Here is a 17,650-nt window from a genome sequence, read left to right as displayed (position 1 = left end):
GCGAACACGCACGCTCTGCCGTCTAGATTTTACCTTTAACGCTCAACTGCTCCTGCTTTGTCCGGTCCTGTCTCCTCCCTATGAGGCCAGATGCTTGGCTCCTGTTTTGAAAACAAGCAGAACGATAGTTGTATTCGTTGCATTGCTACCTTAGCCGCACGTTCTGCGACGCTCTTTACTCAATTATGTTTTTTGCACCTCTTAACCTCATGCACGATCAATGATTAACTTTGCTTTTTTATCCCCACTCCCTGTTTACCTACTGATTGTAGAAACCCAATGGGGACCTGAAGGTGACATTTGTCTTGGTGTATTTGATCACACCAGGCCCCAGATAGTGCCTCCTTGTCCAGAAGAATGCTTACCTCCACATTGTTTCAGGAACCCCCTCCCTCAAGGGTTCAAGAACCCCCTTCCCTACCTCTCGCGTATATAAGCTGCCCCTAGACTCAGCAGGGCAAGGCAGCTCGGGGAAGGCAGCTCCCCTGCCTTCTTATCGGGCTGCCCCTCTGATAACAAAACTTTCTTTGCTTTAAAACCAGTATCTCAGACATTGGATCACTGCTGGTCAAGTACAAGGACAAGTTTGAATTCTGTAACACTTCCATCCAACTATTAGTGCATCTTTGCATTTCTTTTCTTTTTTTTTTTTTTTTAATTTTATTTATTTGACAGACACAGAGAGTGAGCACAAGCATGGGAGGGGCACAGGGAGTAGGAGAGGGAGAGAGAGAAGCGGGCTCCCCGTTGAGCAAGGAGCCTGATGCAGCTCCATCCCAGGACCCTGGGATCATGATTTGAACCTTAAGGAAGATGCTTAACTGACTGAGCCACCCAGGCACCCCCATTTTTGCATTTCAGAGCTGGCTCAGTCTGTGGAGTGTGAGACTCTTGATCTCCTGGTGGTGGGTTTGAGCCCCATGTTGAGTGTAGAGATTATTTTTTTTAAGATTTTATTTATTTATTCATGAGAGACACAGAGAGAGAGAGAGAGAGGCAGAGACACAGGCAGAGGGAGAAGCAGGCTCCATGCAGGGAGCCTGATGTGGGACTCAATCCTGGTACTCCAGGATCACGCCCTGGGCTGAAGGCAGACACTCAACCACTGAGCCACCCAGGCATCCCAGGCAGACAATTCTGAGATGCATTTCACAGGGCTCCTGAGAAGGTCCTGGTGAAATCACCCAGCAGCGGCCAATGGCAGTGACAAAATTGATGACTCATTCTCCTCCCCTGTCCACTCCTCCAGCCCCTCACTCCTGTTCACTAGGGTTACTTCCCAAACAAACAAGCCTTAGTCTCTGTCTCTGGCTAGTGTGTGTGTGTGTGTGTGTGTGTGTGTGTGTGAGCGTGCACGTGTGAGCATGAGCGCATGCACCCATGCCTGTGGCGGGGGAGGGGTCCTAAGGCTGAGCAGGCATGTTGTATTGTTGGTGGTTATTTACTTATTGAGGTACAATTACATACAGTAAAGTGCACAGCTCTTAAGTGTACAGTTTGATGGGGTTTTGTTTTAAGATTTTATTTACTTATTTATTCATGAGAGACAAAGAGAGAGGCAGACACAGGCAGAGGGAGAAGCAGGCTCCATCCAGGGAGCCCAATGCAGGGACTCGATTCCAGGACCCCAGGATCATGTCCTGAGCCAAAGGCAGACACTCAACCACTGAGCCACCCAGGCGTCTCAGTTTGATGGGTTTTGACAAATGCATATACACCGATGTAACCAACAGGCTCAAACAGCCCATGGAGTCTCACCAGCAGCCTAGAAGATTCCCTGGTGCTATATTCAGTTTATCCCCATACCCAGATGCAACCACTACCCAGGTATTTATTCTGTAGGTGCCTTGGGTCTGTTTCTGCACCTGATGTAAACAGAATAAATGTGCAGTATTTTCATGGTGGATGAGAGGTGGCTGAGAGCTCTTTGTCCTTCTCCCATAAAAGGCAGACTCTGTTTCCCTTCCTCCTGAGCCTGACGTGTTTCGACACGGAGGGCTGTGGAAGTGATGCTGTGATCTCCAAGGCTGCAGCTGAAGAAGTCTGCAGCCTCTGCATTCTCCAGGTGGATGCTCCCTCTCCTCCTGGGAGTGCTGATGGCCGAGCAGCTGGCTGCGGCAGAAGAACCGGGGTCCACCAAAGCTCTGTGCAAGCATGGGAGCGGCATCCAGTATGACCCCCAAACACGTGCCATACAGCTAATCTGGCACTTAGAGGTCCCTGAAAACCCCTAACTGCGTGTATTACAAATAAGAAAGGCCGAAAACGTGAGTCAACCGTGCAATTCAAGATGCTGGGGGAAGAAAGCAGAGTAAAGCTAAACAACAACAACAACAACAAAAAAGCGGAATAAGCTAAATAAAAGTAAAAGAGAAAAGTCATGAAGTGGAAAACAAATAATAGAGAGCCTCAGGGAAACAAGTTTTTATTGGAAAAACTAATTAAAAAGAAAGCCATAGGGACGCCTGGGTGGCTCAGTGGGTTGAGCGTCTGCCTTGGCCCAGGGCATGATCCCAGGGTCCTGGGATCAAGTCCTGCTCATCGGGGAGTCTGCTTCTCCCTCTCCCTCTGTCCTTCCCCTCTCCCCGCTCATGTGCTCACTCTCTCTCTCAAACAAATAAATAAAATATTTTTTAAAAAAACACAAAAAGATGGGGGCAGCTGGGTGGCTCAGCGGTGGAGCATCTGCCTCTGGCTCAGGACGTTATCCTGGGATCCTGGGATCGAGTCCCACATTGGGCTCCCCGTAGGGAGCCTGCATCTCCTTCTGCCTATGTCTCTGCCTCGCTCTCTCTGTGTCTCTCATGAATAAATAAATTAAACAAACAAACAAAAAAAACCCCAAAACTATAGCCAACTACAGCAAGAAAAAGACAAACAGTATCAGGAATAGAAAGGGGGACTTAACTCCAGACATAGTAGAGATTTTTAAAATTATATACTAATGTTAGGGATTTTTAAAATTATATGTGAATGCTATGAACAACTTTATGTCAACACATTTAAAAATTTAGATGAAATGGAGAATTTTCTAAAGAAATGTAAATTGCCAAAATTGACTTAAGGAAGGAAAACTTGAATAAAACAATTAACATTAAAGAAGTTGAATCAGTATTCATGTTTCTCTGCTTCCCACTCCTCAAACACCAAGGAAAATACTTGTTTCAGGGGCACCTGGCTGGCTCCATCGGTGGAGCATGCGACTCTTGATTTTGAGGGTTCAATACCCTCGTTGGGGATAGAGCTTACTTTTTAAAAAAAAATGAACAAGTATGTCCTAAATACTTGTTTCAGAAGGAAAAGGGTTTGGGAATGGGATCAGCAGCACCCAATCTAATCTAAAGCCAAAACCAGACAAAGGCCTGTGGGAGAAGGAAAAGTAAAGACCCAGCTCACTTCTGAAGATACGTGCAAGATATGGAAATTAAATAACAGCAAGTTTAGCTTTGCCAACATCAAACAAAATTGTGCTTTATTCCAGGCATGTAAAAATAATAAGATCACAAACGTTCTTAATGCCCTCCAGGTTAAAGGAGAACAGCTATGTGACTGTCCCAACGGTCCTAGAAAACACACCCAATACAAATCATAGTCACTCTTGATTTTAAAACACTCTAACAAACTAGAATTAAAAAGTAACTTTCCAGAGCACCTGGGAGGCTCAGTCAGTTGAGGGTCTGACTTGGGATCAGGTCATGATCTCAAGGTCCTAGGATCCAGCTCATGGCTGGCTCCCTGCTCAGTGGGGAGCTTGCTTCTCTCTCCCCCTGCTCATGCTTTCTCTCTCAAATAAATAAAATCTTAAAAAAAAATAACCTTCCTACTGGATTTTTTTTTCCTTCCTACCGGATTAACAGGATTCATCAAAAGCCCACTACTAATAGACTTAATAGTGACATTTTAGGAAGAGTTGCAATAAAGCCCCAGGGAAGCAGCGCCTGGCTGGCTTGTCAGTAGAGCGTGCACTCTTAATCTTGGGTTCGTGAGTTTGAGGCCCACGTTGGGTGCAGAGATCACTTTTTTAAAAAAATATTTTTAAAAATTTATTTATTTATGAGAGACACAGAAAGAGGCAGAGACAGAAGCAGAGGGAGAAGCAGATGTGGGACTCTACCCCAGGATCCCATGATCATGACCTGAGCTGAAAGCAGATGCTTAACCACTGAGCCACCCAGATGCCCCTAGATTACTTAAAAAAAATCTTAAAAGAGAAAAAAAGCCCTAGGGAAGACAAGGATGGCCCCACTTGTGTTCCACCTCATACTGAACATACTGAGTACAGGTAGTCCTTACCTTTAATTGACACCGTGCCAGGTGCAGGGCATATGAACATCAAAGGTTCTTTTTTTTTTTTTTTTTTTAAGATCTTATATATTTATTTATTTATTTTTAAAGATTTATTTATTTATGATAGACAGAGAGAGAGAGACAGAGAGAGAGAGAGGCAGAGACACAGGCAGAGAGGGAAGCAGGTTCCATGCAGGGAGCCCGATGTGGGACTCGATCCTGGGACTCCAGGATCACTCCCTGAGCCATCCAGGGATCCCAACATCATAGGTTCTAACCAGCAGATAAAACACAGGCCTTCGTGGTCCTGATGCAGTCGGGGAGACAAGCAGGTGGAGCAGACCACGCAGCAGGATGGAGCCACAGTGGGGTGGCGTGTAAGGTGCAGAGGGAGAGGAGGGAGGGGCACCCCACTCTCCCTGAGGGGGGCTAAATTATACTTCCCCCAATTGTTATAAACATGAGTATCACATATAAAACAAGTATGTAGAAGTAATTTTTCCACCTTGTTAATTAGTGAGGAAACCAGTAAGATGTTAAGACCACTAGAAAAGAGAATGTGAAAATCAGCCATGTACATAGGCAATCAGGAATGCTAGAATGGGTTTGCTAATCAACGCCCCGCTGGTCAGGGTCCTACGGGGGGGGGGGGGGGGGGGGGGCAGTCACATAGAATGTTTGAGGTCACCTGAGGACCCAGACCCCAGCTGTATCTCTGCTGGACAAAATCCATCTGTATTGTTATGGACAAAAATTATTTCACTTTTCTACATTCTAACACCCCCCCCCCCCCATCATCAGAGCTGCAATCATCAGAGCTTGGCTCCTCCAAGCCAGGGGAGCCCTGGGGAGGGGGCTGTGCTTGCACCCCATTCAAAGTGTGTCCATATCCTTTTGCCCATTTTCAAGGGGACAGCCTCTCTCGGCAGGGGACTATGTAGGTCTGCTCACACCCGCAAGACCATCTTAGAGCACCTCAATCTAGCGCAGTATAATAACCTGGGAGCTTTTATTTTTTATTTTATTTTTTAAAAAATATTCTATTTATTTGAGAGAGCCAGAGATGGAGAGAGAGCATGAGGGTGAGAGGGAGGAGCAGAGGGAGAGGGAGAAGAGGGAGACCCCCCCCACCCCGGCTGGATCCCACAACATCCTGATTCCCAGGCCACACCCCAGACCCATAAAATCAGTGTTTGGGAGGTGGGGTAGGGGCATCCCTAATGTCAGGATCTAAGCTCTTAGGTGATTCTGATGGGCTGCCAAGTTGAGAACCAGAGCTCTGAGGACATACAAATAGGAGCTGGAGGCTAGCTCCACTCCCCTCCCCTTACCCTAACCCCTAAGCTCCCTCCCCTCCCCTCCCCTCCCCTCCCCTCCCCTCCCCTCCCCTCCCCTCCCCTCCCCGGCTCAGCCTGGCTTCCACTGTGCCTCTCTCAGGGCCCTGAAACTTCCCTACTTTTGTGCAGAAAGCATCAAGTGGGGGCAGCCCAGGACAACCCTGTTCCCACTGCACCCTGGGGAACAGTCCCCGAAGATGGCATCTTTCGAAAATGTTTTCCTCCAACACCCAGAAGGACCCCACAGCTTGAGAGCAGCAAATGAGAAGAAATCTATCACCCTCAGGAAATTGGCTCCGGCAGCCCCGCAGAGTGACAGTCATCAGAAGCCCTTTGAGTGCCCGGCTAAATAAATAGTTTAAAACGAATGCAGCAGCTGCTGCAGGAAAGCATGTGACCCCAAGATGGGTGGGCTGTGGGGCTGCCTGGTTGTGCTCAGCAGGCAAGGGCATAAATCTGGGCACATGGGGGGCCCCAGCTCCCACTGGCACAGAAGGCAGAATGGAGCAGATCTGCTCGCAGCCTCCAGAACATGTTTGCAGCCTGGGGCGAGCTCCAAAGCCAGGGCAGGACGGGCACCTCCTCAGAACGGGGTGGGCATGGGGTGTGTGTGCTGGGGGTATCAGGTCCAAAGGCGAACAATACCCGGGACTCCCTGGGCCCCAAAGGGAAGTCTCTCGAGGTGGGTACAGGAGATAATTGTCATCTGCTGAACCCCAGGCTTGCTCCAGTCCCTCGGCCTCTGAGCCAGGACACCATGAGCCACTCAGAGTGGTGACAGGGCTTGGCCAGCTCCTCCGGGGCCTCTCTGAGCCACTAGACTGGAAAGGGATAAAGAGTCCTCATTCCGATGAGCCGGAATCACTCGGCTGATCACCAGGCAGCACCCCAAGCCTGGAGACTGTTTCTTCCTCTCCCTGGGGACTCTTGCGAGCTGGGCCTCTCCGGGAAGAGGTTGTTACACCAACGCGACTGTGCGACTGTTACATCAAATCAGTTCATCACTGCCAATCCGCAGAGCTCCTGCTCCAGGTGGAAATGTGCTCGGCGATCGGAGGGGACGTTTGGAAAAGGAAGACACGGAGAAGCACATCTGCCATTTCGGCAAACATCGCTTCCTGAGCACCAGCTGTCACCTGGCCCTCTCATCCTCGAGCCTCCAAACACCCTGCACAGCACCGGAGGCAGAGACCACAGTCACCTCCCCATAACCCCTGTCCCTCTGGCAACAGGAGCAGTCAGTTAAAAGATTTTACTTTGCAAACTCCCTCGTAGTCAAACGTGACAATCCAAGGTGTCTGCAGGGAGGCACCAGCGGAGAAGACTTGCCTTGCTCTTTCCAGCTTCTAGAGGCCACCGTGTTCCTTGGCTTGTGGGCCCCCCTTCCCCACCTTCAAGTTCAGCAACTTCCAGTGTCACATCTCTGCTGGGTCTCCGACTGTCCTGCTTCCGTCTCACAAGGCCCCTCGCGATGCCATGGGGCCCACCTGGACAGTCCAGGGCAATCTCCCCACCCCAGGGTCCCTAACTTGATCACATCTGCAAAGTGCCCTCTGCACTGTGAGGTCCAGGGATTAGGGCACAGACAGCCTTGGGAGTCAGACCCACGGTCGCCCTGTCCCTCTGGCCTCACACAGGCAGGTGGCTTCTGCGGGGACCTGTGCACTGCGCACTGCTCCTCACCCCGGCTCTCCCTCCTGGGGCTGGAGAGGGGAGGACGGAGGGGAGCCACCCAGAGAGGCTTGTGGTGTCTGCATCCCGCGATGGGGCTCTTGAGCCTGTGCAGCTGCTCCACCCCTGGACATCACCTACACGAACGAGTGAGGCCACTTTTTAGTGTGCATCAGGTTGGGTTTCTGTCACCTGTACCTGCAAGACCACAGGCTCTTTCAGGATGGTACTGAGGGTCCCGAAAGAGGAGGCCAGACGCCAGGGGCTGCAGCTTCACCCCGGCCTGGGATGGTTCCAGGGGAGCCCCCAGCACCTTGGGGGGCGGTCAGCAGCAGCTCGGCCTTACAGGGACCCCCCCTGGGCAATGAGGACAGGGGGGCCCGGGAGCTCAGGACACATGCAGGCCCTGTTCTGGCTGCTCAGGCCATCTGTGCTGAAGAGGCAGGCAGTTTCGGCCTTTATGTCAACTGGAGCAAGTCACCATTGCCCCCAAGTCGGCTGTATGGGACTCCCACAGTCCTCGTGGTTTGCACACGACCTTGAAAGCCCCGTCTGTTAGGGTGGCATGTTAGTCACAAGCAGAAATGGGGCTCGGGCATACGCCACAGCTGGGAGGAGCCCCGCAAGCAGACGTCCCTTCTGCATCCCGGGCGCTAGGACCCTCCGCGCCTGCCAGGGCGCGCATCCTCCCGAACCGGGCCCGCAGGCCTCGGCCCCTTTAAGACGGCCTTGGAGGACCGGGTTTCAGAGCCTCCGGCGACTCTCTGGCCGCCGCCTCGGTGGTGCGTCGTCACTTCCGGCCGGAAGTGCGTGTGCGGAGCGGCTTCCGCGCCGGGGGGCGGGGAGCGGGCGGCGGCGCGGGGCTCCGCGTGTCGGGCGCGGGGTGACTGGCTCCAGCCTGGGCCGCGGGGGCCGCGACGGGGGAGGCGCCTCTGTCCCCAGGGTCAGCTCCGGTCCCCGGCGATGGGGCGCAGGCGGGCCGCGGCGGCCCTTCCCCGCAGGTAGGTCGGGCGCCGGGACGAAGGGCCTGAGGCCGATGGTCTGCGGAAAGGCTCCTGTGTGGCCGCACCTGCCCGCGTGTGGGTGCAGCCTTGTACCAGGCAGCCCGAGCCTGACCTAGAGTAAAACCCCCCGGGGGGGCCCAGTTCCCCCCGGGGTTTGGGTTTGCAGTAACAGGTGTGAACATTCTAGCAGCAGTTTGATGATCATGTATGATACTGCAAACAGGACCCGCGCGGAGGTCCGGCTTCCGCAGAGTCGGGGAGCACAGCTGGCTCCGAAGACGCCCGTCGGTACTTGGCACGTGCGCGGGGCACCGTGCTGCGCGGCAGGGGCTCCCGGGGGTGAGCAGAGCAGCGCGGGGCCTGGCCGCGGCCCGGAGAGGAGGTGAACGGTTGCCCTAAACAGGGCGTCGTTCAAGCGGAGGTCAGAGGCCTGGAGGGAAGCGCAGCCCTGTTAGCAGTTACATCAGGAGGAGAGTCAGGGTGGGGTCCTCGGGCTGGACCCTGCAAGGATGCCTGTGTGCGGGGGGTTCTCTGGGAGGTCCCCCGGCGGCATGTGCAAAGGCCCGGGGGCCCAGCAGGTGCGCTAGCAGCGGAGGAACCTGGAGAAAACCATTGTAACCCGCAAAGCTGGGGGAATGCTGTGGGGCCGAGCCCAAGAGGTGGGAAGGGCCAGACCCCGCGGGGCCTGTGGCTCACCTGAGCATTTTGATCTTTACTAAGAATGGGGGCGGCAGGGGGGGGGGGGTCCTTGGGTGGCTCAGCGGTTTAGCACCTGCCTTTGGCCCCCAGTATGATCCTGGAGTCCCAGGATCGAGTCCCGCGTCCGGCACCCTGCATGGAGCCTGCTTCTCCCTCTGCCTGTGTCTCTCCTGAATAAATAAATAAAATCTTTTTTAAAAAGATATTTTAGTTATTTATTCATTCATGAGCAACAGAGAGAGACAGACGCAGGCAGAGGGAGAAGCAGGCTCCATGCAGGAAGCCGGACGTGGGACTTGATCCCGGGTCTCCAGGATCACACCCTGGGCCGGAGATGGCGCTAAACCGCTGAGCCACCTGGGCTGCCCAATAAATAAAATCTAAAGAAAAAAAAAAAAAACCAAAACGAAACATGAGAACCATGTGCTAAAATCTGTAATTCCGGGATCCCTGGGTGGCGCAGTGGTTTAGCACCTGCCTTTGGCCCAGGGCGCGATCCTGGAGACTCGGGATCGAATCCCACGTCAGGCTCCTGGTGCATGGAGCCTGCTTTTCCCTCTGCCTGTGTCTCTGCCTCTGTGTGTGTGTGTGTGATTATCATAAATGAATAATAAAAAAAAAAAGTCTGTAATTCCCAGAAAACACCATGTATAGGGCGGTGCTGTCAGTGGAACCTCCTGCAGTGTTGGAAATGGCCTCTATCTATCTGCACTGTCCCGTAGAGCGGCCACAAGCCACGCGGGGCAGTGTGGCCAGAGCTACTGGGGACCTAGATGTTTCATTATAATATAATCGTAAGTGCTCCTCTGAGGCCAGTGGCCACCGTGTTAGACAGCGCAGGTCTAGCGTGTGCTGCAGGCACAGGGGTGGCTTTATTGGAATCACACCACACAGACACTCTCTTACGTCTTCTGCACCTCATTCCCCCCGAGGTAGAGGCTGAGACGAGTCTGCCTTTTTTTAAATTTTTTTTTAAGTTATTTATTTATGGGACGGACACTTGGGTGGCTCAGTGGTTGAGTGTCTGCCTTTGGCTCAGGGCTTGATCCTGGGGTCCTGGGATTAAGTCCTGCATCAGGGTCCCTGCAGGGAGCCTGCTTCTCCCTCTGCCTGTGTCTCTGCCTCTCTCTCTGCATCTCACAAGTAAATAAATAAAATATTTTTTAAAAAGATGCTATTTATATAAAAAAAAGATGCTATTTATTTATTTGACAGAGAGCACAAGCAGAGGGAGTGGCAGAGGGAGAGGGAGAAGCAGGCTCGATGAGCAAGGAGCCTGATGCAGGGCTCTCTCCCAGGACCCTGGGGTCATGACCTGAGCCAAAGGCACAGGCTTAGCTGCCTGGGCCACCCAGGTGCTCAGAGATTCTGCTTTGTCTCTTTGTTTTTATTTTTAATTTAATTTTATTTTTTAAAGATTTTATTTATTTGTTCATGAGAGAGAGAGAGGCAGAGACACAGGCAGAGGGAGAAGCAGGCTCCCTGCAGGGAGCCCGATGCTGGATTGGATCCCGGGTCCCCAGGATCACGCCCTGGGCTGAAGGCGGCGCTAAACCACTGAGCCACCTGGACTGCTCTGTTTGGCTTTTTCTTTTTTTTAAAGATTTTATTCATTTGTTCATGAGAGACATAGAGGCAGAGACCTAGGCAGAGAGAAGCAGGATCCGATCCCAGGACCCTCGGATCACGCCCTGAGCTGAAGGCAGACCTCAACCACTGAGCCACCCAGGAGTCCCAAGATTCTACTTTTGGAGAACCCCCCCTATCTTCTGAGGAGCTCACACATAGCAGCACCTTTATGCTGTTGGCTGGAAGTCAGCCTGCCCCTTGTGAAGTAGCTCCATCCCCTTGCCTGGTTGGTAGTCAGCACACAGATGGAGAAGTGCCTGCAGCGGTCAGAGCATTACTGTTAACATCTGTGCTGGGGCCAGGCAGGGAGGAAAAGCAGTCGCCAGGAAGGGGCTTAGAATCTAGAGATGTGGGCATTGTGAGTGCTGCGTAGCCACGGAGGGGGTGGGAGGGGTAATCATCCCCATCTGTAGGACCTAAAGGAATGTGGTCCCGTAAGGACATAAAGGCTGTTCCCAGCAGGTGGAATACAGCAAAGGGCAGTAGGGGGTGGAAATGCCTGAGGATGTGGGCAGCTTGTCAATTGGGGCCAAACTGGGGAACTGTACGGCTGGAAGCAGGGGAGGAAATACGGGAATGCACAGGCTGGTGCGGGGTTTAGGGGCTTTGTCAGGGTCTGGGTTCATTGTGGCTTCCGAGCTGGCAGGTGTCTGAGGCTCCAGGCGGCATATAGATTAGAGGTGGCTGGGTGGCCAAGGCCTCACTGGAGTCCGCAGATCTGGAAAGCGGGGGAGCTGATGGGGGCCGGGTCCCTGCAGGGCACCTTCCAGGTGCGTTCCTGGGTGGAGTTACTGGATCTGGGAGGGCAGTTTGTGGCGCTAACCCATTTGCTAAGGTACGATGAGAACTGACCAGTGTACTTTCTTTGCAGGTGAGTTCGCTGGGAGATCTGTGTGCGGGCTGAACGCGTGCTGGTGTCTTTGCTGCCTGGTCCCGGGAACCTGGAGTGTCGTTGTTGGGGGCTTAGAACTTCCTAGGTTTCTTTGCTTTCATTTACTCAACCTGTAACTTCTGAAGCCTGACCTGCGCAAGACCCTGTTTTGTGTGGATGTAAATAAAAGGGTTCAGTCCCCAAGGAGACTTTTCCTGCACTTTATGGTTTTCATCCCCATGACTGTGTGACATGTCGCTTCTGCCTCTGAGCTACATAGTTGGCAGCACCGGTCCCACTGAGTGACGTAGAGAGCCACTCCCGGTTCTCTGTAGGACGCGGGAGCACCCAGGGCCCTGCTCATCCTAGAGCATGAGCCGCCTCAAAATGGGGGCCTGTGGAGGGAGGTGACCGTTGTCTCCCGGTGACCCAGGGGGATGGGGGCGGCTAGTATAGTTCAGGGTGGCAGTCCCCTTGTGCAGACTTCACTTGGGACAGAACTCCCCAGGGAATGGCTGCTGGCCCTCAGCACTGGTCCCTGGAAGCTGCTGGGCGCTGCCCACCTCGGCTTCCTCCTGTGTTTCCAGCCCCGCAGGAGCCATCCACTGCAGAGAACTCTCCCGGGCCTTCCTGCCCTTTGAGTGTTGGCCACGTGTTGATGTGAGAAGAGGAGAAACCATGAGTGGTGGTTGCTCTGTCTCCTGCTCCTCGCATTGCAATTAGGGCAGGACGTATGTATGTTGTTACGTGGCGTAGAGTGGTCGTCCTGACCTTCAGATGTGGTCGTGCTGCCCCTCGGGTTCCTCCTGCAGCTTGTGTCTGGGTCTTGGACGTACTTGGTCGATCCCTTGACTTAACATCTTCTGGCCCAGCCCTTCCTTGTCCAGCTCTACTCCCAGGAGGGTCTGGCTCACGAGTGCCTGACCGAGCCCAGAATGCAGCTTCAGACCCGCAAGGTGAGCCGTTGGTGGTCTTTATGACGGACTTGTAGTCAGAGGGACCGCAGATGTGCTGGGAAGGCAGGGCCGCCCGGGACACGTGCGTTCTCGCGTCAGCAGTGAGGGGCAGGAGTACCACGTTCTCCACAGTGTGGGGTTAGCCCCACATCCCAGCTCCGCGCCAGCCTGCTGTGTGACCTCAGGCCGGCCACGTCCCTGTTTCTTAGTAAGACGGGGACCATGATGACGGTGACCCCTGAGGAAATCGTGTGAAGTGCTCAGGAGCCCTTCAGATCCATGGGCTGGCTGTTGTACATTCTTGGATTTCCAGAGCATCTCTTGGTAGTTGGGGCTGCAAGATTCCAGAGTGGGGTCCAGGGTGCCGTCTGCCACTGGAAGGTCACCCCTGCTTCCAGAGTGGGAGCTGGGGTGGGTTTGCTACAGGCTCTTGGTGTTTTCACCTCTTTGCGCTGCTCGCAAGAGCGCATAACTCCTGGAGTGGGCACCTGCCCTGCTCTCCATGCTTGTCTTTAGAGAAAGGGTAGTAATTGCCCATATTAACATCTTGTGTTAGGATACGTATACTGAGGGAGACTGGACATGTTGGTGTTTCTGAAATAAACCGTTTTGAGCCTACTCCCCGCTTTGTTCTTTGTGGTGCTTTCCTTGAGTGTAAATGTGCACTTGCACACGGTGGCAGTGGCCGGGCCTTGTCTGGCCTCGGTGTGTGTCTGCTGGAGCAGCTCTGCGGCTCAGTGAGTTTGCTTCAGCCTTTGGTTTGGTAGATGAATCACAAGCATTAGATCCTGGGCCCCTCTGAGCAGGAACACCGTGTTTCTAGCATGGAAAATGACAAAACGAATGTGCTTCATGTTGACAGAGTCATTTGTGATGTGCAGGTGCCTCTTTCTCTCTCGTTTGACGTTGGTGTTGACAGAGGAGGGTGCTTAGCTGTCCCCGTGGGTCCACATGGCTTGGCGGGAGCCCGCCGAGAATGGGGGACCAACGGATGAGAAGACAGATGCTCTGATGCAGAGTGGTGTGGGCTGAGACCCCACCGTCTTCCTCGGCAGCCCTGCACCTCTCCAGATGCCTGCTGTCCTTTCAGCCCGCTGAAGTGCTACCACAATGTGGGTGCACATTTCTCTGTGGCTGCACCCCAAGACAACAGCCTCCATCCATCCTGCACGCTGATACAGTGCCCTGGGCTCTGTCGGTGATAGAAGGGAAGCCTGGAACCCACGAGGAGACTCGGGAGGATGTTTGGTTTGGCTTGAGAATATTCCCCAGCTGTCATTCAGTCCCAGTTCCTTCGTGGTGTCATTCCAGCTGGCCGAGGCGTGGCAGTGGTGTACTTGTTTTCCCCAAAGAACACATATTTATGAGAGGCTGCAGCGTGACATGGATGAGCTTCAGCATTTCTGGATTGGATTATGTAAGAGAGGGTTGAGGTAGGCAGGAGTCCAGTCTTTTCAAAGAGCTGGGCCTGTTAATAATAGCAGTGGATAATGGAATGCACAGTCTGTAAGAAGTAATCTTTTTAATGTTAAAAATTGCTGTGGAACACAAAAGGCCTGTAGCAGAAAACGGAATGAAAATTGAACTACAAGGAACAGCACGTCACGGTTTTGAACTTCTCTCTTTGTCCACTAGAGGACGCAGTCCTGAGCCACCCCGTTCTCTTATAGCTCAGTACGGTTTGGTTTGGTTTTGAAGATTTTATTTATTTACTTATTAGAGAGCATGAGCAAGGAGAAAGGCAGAGGGAGAAGCAGACTCCCTGCTGAGCAGGGAGCCCGACATGGGGCTCGATCCCCCGACCCCAGGATCATGACCTGAGCTGAGGGCAACCACTTAACCGACTGAGCCACCCAGGCATCCCCAGTTTCAGTTGTTTTTTTTTTTTTTAATTTAGCCTAGCCTTTATTTCACCAGAAAGTTATGCAGAAGGCTAATCTGCAGGGTTGGGCTCTTCGTTAGGACTCAGGAGGTCCCTGTTGCCTGCGGTTCCTGGGAAGGGTTCATGATGGATGAGCTGAACCAGACCCAGGTGTGGGACATGGCACTTGGGGAGAAGTGCATGTTCTTTTTCTTTTCCTTTTTTTTTTTTTTTTTTTTTAAGATTTTATTTATTTACTCAGACATGGAGAGAGAGAGAGAGGCAGAGACACAGAGGGAGAAGCAGGCTCCATGCAGGGAGCCCGATGTGGGACTTGATCCTGGGTCTCCAGGATCAGGCCCTGGGCTGAAGGCGGCGCTAAACTGCTGAGCCACTGGGGCTGCCCAGAAGTGCATGTTCTAATGGATCTTCCCATCGAGAATGACTCCCAGGGGCGACAGGTTGTTCTGGTCAGCATGAAAGATTTTCTTTGGTAAGGACTCCTGTGCAACACACGGCAGTACTTGAGGTCCCAGATGGTGTGTTAAGGGTATAGAAGCGTCTCTCCGGAGTATGTTGTTCATACTTGCAGTTGAGAGGTACACTCCCAACACTGAACAAGATCTGTTCAGAGCCAGTGTGATTTAGATTGTTGATCCATCGTTGTCCACTCGAAAAGCACTATTGGATTGAAAAAAAAAAGAGTTACAATCTTGAAGTATCCCTTTAACACTAAATGTTCTTGGTTTGTGAACCTGGTCGGCTGCTCTCTGATGGATTAAACATGCTGAATTGAGCGCTTACTGCGGGCAGGCTGTGTTAGGCCAGGATGGGGAGCCAGTCACTGCCCTCGGAGAGCTTCCCTTCTGGTGTACCAGGGACCAGAAGTTGGGAGAAAAGTGAAGTGTGGTGTGTGCTCTGGAGCAAAGGGCCAGGATGGAGTGGGGGGTGGAGTTGCAGTTTGAGATAGGGTAGTCAGGGAGAGGATCCTCATCCTAGGTAAGAGGAAGTCACGCAACAGTCTGGAAGCCCATCCGAGGCAGAGGGAGCACCTGTGGTGAGTGGACAAGGCGGCTTTCCGAAGACAGTTGGAGGGGTCTGGGCCTTGGGTCTTGCAGGGCCTTGTAGGAAAGTCTGACTTTTCCTACCAAGTAGGGTTAAGTAGCTCACATTTTTCTTTCTTGTTTTTGGGAACCCCCCCCCCCAAAAAAAGTAGTTGGTATTAGAAAAATTTCCTATTCTTGTGCTAACAAATTTGCCAGTTGAGAGGATCCCTGATGTGTGCAGAGGAGGGAGTGTGTTCCTTCCTTGGCCACTGCGGGAGGCCTCTCTGGGCTCTGTTGAACCGTAACCGTGGTGTTCCCTGGGGGACCGACTTGGGAAGAGGCATTTGGATATAAGTTCCTGGGATACCCTCGTGCCGTTCACCTTGTAGATGAAGCCAGAGACGGCCCGAACGTCCTGTCTCAGCGTGGCAAGGCCCTGGGCACGCGTACAGCGCTCCATCGTGGAATTCACCCATCGTTTCCTAGACTGTCGCCACCTCGTAGGAACCGTGTACTTGTCTTTTTCAACAAAGGGTCGGTCTGTGTCATTTAAATTACCGCCAAGAAAACTGCAAAAAGTACATTCTCCTATAACCTTTAGGGGGTAGAGGCCTGTTTTGATGATCCGTGGTTACACATAATGTGTTTAAAATGATTATTCGTTGCGATATTTTTTCCAGATCAATTATGCAGCTACAGCAGAAAACTAGTTCTTTTCTTGCAAACGTAATTAAACATGGAGCCGAGTGAGTCACAGGAAAGTCACGTGGCTTGGGCCTGGCAGCTGTGCAGTTGTGTCATGGTTACGCAACCCCGCCTTAGACCCGTGGCCACCATCAGCAAAACCTTCAGATTATTGCATGGGATTAAAATAAGACTTAGACTCTCTTTGAACAGCAAGTTCTTTGTTAAAACCAGACTTGGGTTGTTAATCCTGACTTCCACTAGAGGCTCCATAAGCCATATCCCTCCCGTCTCTGCGGCTGTCCCCGTGGAACACAGTTCTTAAAGTCAAACCCCCAACTTTTGTGCCCGTTTGAAACTTTTTTTATTTTTAAAGATTTTATTTATTTATTCATGAGAGACAGAGAGAGAGAGAGAGAGGCAGAGACACAGGCAGAGGGAGAAGCAGGCTCCATGCAGGGAGTCCGACGTGGGACTCGATCCCGGGTCTCCAGGATCACATCCCGGGCTGAAGGCGGTGCTAAACCGCTGAGCCACCAGGGCTGCCCCAGTTTGAAACTTTTAGTTGGTTGTCATCCATCACTGTGAGTTCCGGGCACAGCTCCCGTAAATCCCCTTCACCCCTGTGCCGTCTTTGTTCCAAATTGCTGTACCCCTTTGAAAGTTAATGAGGAGACAGAAAATCTTGAGAAGTCTAAGTGAAATAAAAGTGTTACTTCATCTGGTCGTTCCAGATGTGTTGTAAGCACTGCTTGTGGTTTGTTTTCATTTTTAGTTTTTTCCTGAATGACAGTGCACAAGTTTTTTGTTTTTCGAGAGGTGGGGGCGGGGCAGAAGGAGAAGGAAAGAGAAAGAATCCTAAGCAGATAAGCAGACTCCATGCCCAGTGCAGAGCCCAACGTGGGGCTCGACCTCACGACCCTGAGATCGTGACCTGACCTGAGCTGAAATCAAGGGCCAAGTGCTTAACCAACTGCACCACCCAGGCGCCCCAGCCATGCACAAGTTCTAAAGCTCAGAAGATTGAAAGGCTGGCAGTGAACCCCACCTGCCAGGGGCCTGCCCTCGGCAACCATTTCACGTTGCATCTCCCCGTTTGCGAGTAACATATGTGCTTACTCCTTCTGACTCCTCATCTTAGGCCTTGCCTGTCAACTTCTTTCTGGTGGATTCGAGCTGAGCACCCACGGACCCCATCCGCTTCCCTTTCCCATCATCCAGTACAATCATCCTGTGTGAGTTCTGTTCAGATCAGCATTTGGTGTCGTCCTGCAGATAACTGCTTCCCCGCCTCCTGACCTAGTCTTGCAAGACTCTCTTGGTTTCCTTCTTGTTCTCTCCTAGTTGTCTTGCTGTTTTTTTTTTTTTTTTTAAAGATTTTATTTATTTATTTATTTATTTATTTATTTATTTATTTAATTTGTGAGAGACACAGAGAAGCAAAGACTTAGAGGGAGAAGCAGGCTTCTCGCAGGGAGCCTGATGTGGAACTTGATCCCTAGACCCGGGATCATGACCTGAGCCACCCAGGCATTCCTGTCTTGTTGTTTCTTTGGCTGAACTTTCTATGGTCTCTACCTTGTTCCCACCTGCCACATAGCTTCC

The 17,650-nt window shown here is 52.1% G+C and overlaps 2 long non-coding RNA genes and 1 other non-coding gene across 3 annotated transcripts in view; 2 read left to right on the top strand and 1 right to left on the bottom strand.

Annotated features, from left to right (window-relative positions):
• LOC140597678 (uncharacterized) overlaps window positions 1-164 on the bottom strand; it is a 45,744-nt gene extending 45,580 nt beyond the window's left edge. The window contains exon 1 of the long non-coding RNA XR_011999500.1: window positions 34-164. This is a non-coding gene — a long non-coding RNA (uncharacterized lncRNA). The remainder of the gene's footprint in view (window positions 1-33) is intronic.
• A 7,952-nt stretch (window positions 165-8,116) lies between these two features.
• LOC112920843 (uncharacterized) lies at window positions 8,117-11,707 on the top strand. The gene is made up of 2 exons (XR_003235149.2): window positions 8,117-8,296; window positions 11,499-11,707. It is a non-coding gene; the product is annotated as an uncharacterized lncRNA (long non-coding RNA).
• LOC112920951 (small Cajal body-specific RNA 16) lies at window positions 8,332-8,524 on the top strand. The gene has a single exon (XR_003235167.1).
• Window positions 11,708-17,650: the final 5,943 nt, after the last annotated feature.

This window comes from Vulpes vulpes, chromosome 2 (assembly GCF_048418805.1).
Source record: "Vulpes vulpes isolate BD-2025 chromosome 2, VulVul3, whole genome shotgun sequence".
NCBI lineage: Eukaryota > Metazoa > Chordata > Mammalia > Carnivora > Canidae > Vulpes > Vulpes vulpes.
Note: the sequence above shows the minus strand (reverse complement) of the source record. Positions and strands in the feature narration are given on the sequence as shown.